The sequence below is a fragment of the Mandrillus leucophaeus genome, unplaced genomic scaffold (genome assembly GCF_000951045.1).
Source record: "Mandrillus leucophaeus isolate KB7577 unplaced genomic scaffold, Mleu.le_1.0 Scaffold163, whole genome shotgun sequence".
NCBI classification, from domain to species: Eukaryota; Metazoa; Chordata; class Mammalia; order Primates; family Cercopithecidae; genus Mandrillus; species Mandrillus leucophaeus.
Genome location: NW_012101621.1, coordinates 524,654 through 530,401, shown reverse-complemented (window position 1 = coordinate 530,401; position 5,748 = coordinate 524,654).

Here is a 5,748-nt window from a genome sequence, read left to right as displayed (position 1 = left end):
CTCCAGCCTGGGTGACAGAGCGAGACTCCGATTCAAAAGAAAGAAAAAAAAAGTGAAAGCTAAATAATGAGAACACATGGACACACGGAAACACCACACACCGGACCTTTTGGAGGGTGGAGGGTGGCAGGAGGGAGAAAATCAGGAAACATAACTAATGGGTACTAGGCTTGATACCTGAGTGATGGAATAATCTGTACAACAAACCCCCATGACATAAGTTCACCTATGAAACAAACCTGCACTTGTACCTCTGACCTTAAATTAAAAAAAAAAAAAAAGTACAGTTATTTTCATTAACATTCAATTCAAATTTGGGTTAATAAATTACTTTTAAAATATAATAAAAAGTTAAATAGAAAAACTGGCTTGTTAACTATATTTAGAGACTCCATATATCTAAGACTTTCCTTAAATAAGAGAAATCAAATATAAATTTGTCTACTTTTCTTTTTGAGACGGAGTCTCGCTCTGTCGCCCAGGCTGGAGTGCAGTGGCCGGATCTCGGCTCATTGCAAGCTCCGCCTCCCGGGTTCACGCCATTCTCCTGCCTCAGCCTCCCGAGTAGCTGGGACTACAGGCCCCCGGCACCATGCCCGGCTAATTTTTTTTGTATTTTTAGTAGAGACGGGGTTTCACCGTGTTAGCCAGGATGGTCTCGATCTCCTGACCTCGTGATCCACCCGCCTCGGCCTCCCAAATTGCTGGGATTACAGGCGTGAACCACCGCGCCCGGCCAATTTGTCTTTTAACTAGTAATCTTTCAGCCAAATTCTCTAAATGACCAAATGTAAACAAAATTGTGTGAACTCTTACACATCCACAGGCATGCACACATACACTTACATTTTTGTGACCCTAATATGTGAAAGGATTATTATTTTTTTACAAGGCAAACAGGCTAGTTTTTATGAGTATATAGATGCATATAGTTACTGTAATCCACTGACATGAAGCATACACTTATTCGCTCTTAAGAATTTTTTTTTTGTCACCAGACCAAAAAATTACACATAGAACACTTTACTTTAATTTTTCATGTTTTTGTTCACATTTTCTCTCATGTATCTCTCCAGAAACAAGTAAGAACATTATTATTGTGCCAATCCTTGTGAGTAAAGAATAAATTAAGAAGCCTATATATTTTCCAGGCATTCACTTCACAACAAAACAAAGTTTTCAGTCTGATTAAGTTGCATAAAGAAAGCTTTAAAGTGTACTAACATAAGTTAGATCTACGGTCCATGGACATTAGAATAAATAGACATTCTATTGCCTGTTTGACACCAAATTCAAAATGCTCTGCTTTTACCCAAATATCTAGTGACCCCTTGTAGGCTTCTACCCAATATTTCCTCACTGTCTCCTAAGCAGTATTTATGCTGTATTAACTAGAGCTAAAAAAGGCCTTAAAGATGTATTCATAGCCATATGTGTATGGTATAATTTAAATTAAATGTTTTTTTAAAAAAATCATTGAGAAACATTGGTACTGGGTCCCTGGGAATCACTGGACATATTTGCATCTATTTCTTATCAACTATTTAAATTCGAAGGTTAAATGTAGAAACTGACATAACACATAATTTTTTGAATTTTTAAACATTTGGACACATTTGTTTCAGATTCTCTTTTACCACAAAAGTGGATTATTAGAGATAATAAAGAATCTAAACAACTCTCTATATTCAATTATTTTATCTTGGCAAACAGAACCACTATCATCAGCTCTATAGCATCATTTACTTTTATGTTTTTGCAATTAGTATTATTATTTTGAGATGGAGTCTCACTCTGTCACCAAGGCTAGAGTGCAGTGGCACAATCTCATCTCACTGCAACCTCAGCCTGCCAGATTCAAGCAATTCTACTGTCTGAGCCTCCCGAGTAGCTGGGATTACAGGCATGCACCACCACACCCAGCTAATTTTTGTATTTTTAGTAGAGACAAGGTTTCATCATGTTGGCCAGGCTTGTCTTGAACTCCTGACCTCAAGTGATCCGCCTCCCTCTGCCTCCGAAAGTGCCGGAATTACAGGTGTGAGCCACCGCGACCAGCCTAAAATTATTTTTCTGATGTATGCATGTATTGTGCATAAAATATGTTGTGTCACATGTTTTTGAACTTGATATAACTGAAATCTAGATAAATGTTATTATCTAAAATTTTATTTTCACTTAATCTTACGTTTAAAATATTTATCTGTTCAGAAATGTGCCATTTGACTTCGTTCATTTTAACAGCTATAGGGTCTTGTATGGATATGCTAAAATGTGATTAAGTCTCCTCTTTTCTGGAGACATTTATAATCTTTATAATTGTTTAGCCTAATAAATATGGTTTAGTTGAACATACTTATATATGTTTCTTTGGGTACACGTGATAATTTCTCTAGGGTATGTACTTAGAAATGGAAATGCTGAATTGTATTTTATCTTTAAATGTAAATGTGTAATATAAATATGTACATTTTAACTTTACTATGAATTGCCAAATTTCCATACAAAGTTGTAGATATGCATACTCTGTGAGGAGTCCTAATTTTTCCATGACCTTGTTATCGTGATTGCAGGATTTTTGAGTTACCCCCTTAATTTCACTAAATGCTACTGAGTGTGTCCAGAATGACTTTACCAATCTACTTACAATTGCAGAGCAATAGTTCCCATAACTTTATAAAATTTAGCTGTCTTCATTTTTCTAAATTTTGTTTTACCATGTAAAGTAATAATACTTTGTTGTTTTAATTTGTTTTGTTGTTGTTGTTATTGTTTGTTTGTTTAGATTACTAGTGAGTTTGGAACCTCTCTCTCGTATCTATTAGCTATTCAGGCTTCAGTTCTGTGATTTGTTCTTTCACGACCTTCACCACTTAACGTGTGTTTTCCGTACTTTTCTTGTTATTTGAATCCTATAGATCTGCACTGTCCAATATGGTATCTATTATCATATGTGGGCATTTAGATGTTAATTTAAATAAATATTTAAAAAGTAAAATTGACATTTTAGTTCACTAACATTAGCCTCTTTTCAAGTGTTCAGTAGCCATAGAGGCTACTATGAGATAAGACCAATTTAGAACATTTCCATCCTTGTCGAAATATCTTTTTGACAAATAACCTTGTCAATTTTATATATTACATTTTTTTTGAATCTGCTTACATGTTTGTTAATTTTGCCCCTAGTATTCTTCTTTGGACAGAATGTTTATAGTCTCATTATTTATCAAAATGTTTCTTTTTTATTCATTTTTAAAAGATTTGTTTATAGATGTTCTTCTCCTAACTTAGGTTGCAAAGATATTTTTTTCTATTATTATTATATTTTTACATTTTGTTGTTAAATGTTTCTAAATACACCTTTGTATACATGGAAGGTAGCAAACCCAATTTTATCTCCTTTTAGTAAACCACTGTTTCCAACAACATCTCCAATTTGATCTTGATCGCTTTGATTGGTCATCATATATCATATATGTCTGTGTGTATCTCAGCTAAGATATGTGTACATAATAATGGGTGACCTGTGTTTTCTATTCAGTACTATTTATATGTATTCTGTTTTATCATTATTATATTATTTTTATTACTATCACTTTGTGTATGATTTAATATTTAGATGATGTGTTCATCCTTTTCATTATTCTACTCAAAGTTGACATAGCAAAGAATGTATCTTTAATTATGTTCATTTTACTATAATTTTTTAAAAAGTAGATAAATTTTTATTAGTGTATACATTTGGGGTAATATTGGCATCATTGCCATGGTATGCCATCTCATATATCAGCATGAGCATGAACATATTCTTCCATTTATTCAAATAACAATTTATATCCTCTACCAGACTTTCAAAAGTTTCTCCTTAATAGTCCCCCTTTATTTTCAACTTGCAAATATTATTTTGCTTTAAGTTTGCTTGTTGTAGGTAACTAATGGGACTTCTATTTTTGCTATAATATAAATATTATTTAATATGAGTTTTATATGTTTACATAAGGATATATAATACAGATATACATCTACAATATTCATATATATGTGGCTATGTACACAGACATATAAAAGTGTGTTTCTATACATATTATATGGTTAATTTCATGTGTCCACTTGGCTGTCCCATGATGCCCAGGTATTTGGTCAAACATTATTCTGGATGTTTCTGTGAGGATGTCTTTTGGAGGACATTAATGTTTAAATTAACTGACTTTGAATAAAGCAGATGACCCTTCATAATGTGAGTGGCCATCATCCAAACAGTTAAAGGTCTTATTAGAACAAAGACTGACCTCCCCCGAGAATCCTGCCTTTACATTCAAACCACAGCTCTTCCCTCAGTTGTCAACTGAGGCAACTGATAGGCAGACCTAGCCCATCAGATTTTGGACTCACCGAGTCTCCACAATCACATGAGCCAGAGTGCCAATTCCTTAGATATCTCTCTGTGTCCATCTGTCTGTCTGTCTCTCTTTGTATACACCACATACACATATATAATTTTATGTCTGAACTGTGAGAGTAAGTTAAACACATGATCTCCTTTTACTCCTTCCTCAGTGCATATTGCCTAAAACAGTGTAACTTTTTAAATCAGAAAATTTGCATTAATATTTTAAATGAATATCTAATCTATAGACCTTATTACATGTTGTTGTCAATTACATAAATAAAACCCCTTTAAAAAAGGAAAAATATCTGGTTCAGGTTCACAAATTACATTTCAATGCCACATCTCCTTATTACACATTAACATTCAACAATTCCTCAGTTTTTCCTTAACACTTATGACATGGACATTTTTTATAAGTACAGACAATGGAATTTGTAGAATCTGTACATTTGAGTTTGTCAGTGTTCCCTCATGATTAGACTCAAGCTTTTCATTTGGGGCAGTTCTGGTGATGTGTTCTTCTCAGGGATTTATATTTATATCGGGGGTATGTGATGTTGATTTGTCTCACTGTTGGTAGCGACAAGTTTGATAACTTCAATAGGGTGTTTTCTGCCAGGTATCGCCCTTAAAGTTACTATTTTTCCTTTGTAATTGACAAGTGCTATTCAGCTAAATACTTTGAGACTGTATAAATACTATGTTTCTTATAAAAATTTTATTGACTAGTTTTAGTAGCCATGGATGGTTCCTGCTTGAATTAATTATTAAAATGATGATTTCCAAATGGTTCTTTTCTAATTCCAAAATTTGATTTATATTTATCAGTCATTACAAAGGAAGAGTTTCAATTTTATCCTATTTATTTATTTACTCATATATACATTTATATCTATATGGACTTTTTGCTATTTTTCTACAGTTTAGAATCTGTTACCAAAATTATCACAATGCTCAAATTGTTCTATATGTGGATAGTAGGCTCCCATTCAAGTTCGCATACCAAAAGTCTCCCCTTGTTGAACCAAAGAGTTACTTAATGGCACAAAAAGACGTTCCAGACTTATTTTGTACTTTCCCCACCCCAGTCCTGAAGTTAGCTATGTCTCTAAGGCATACTAGTTTCTTGCAGTGGATAATATTTATTTGAAACCAAGGTTCTGGAACTTGAGATCATTGCTACGGTGATATCACTGCTTCTAGATTCACTTAGAGGACAGAGTTAAGAAAAAAATATATGAGTGCGTGTATGTGTGTGTGTGTGTGTGTGTGTATGTGTATACACATATTTTTCCTAATTTCTATATATACATTTGAATGTATATAAAATATATGAATAAAAGTATAATTTATATATA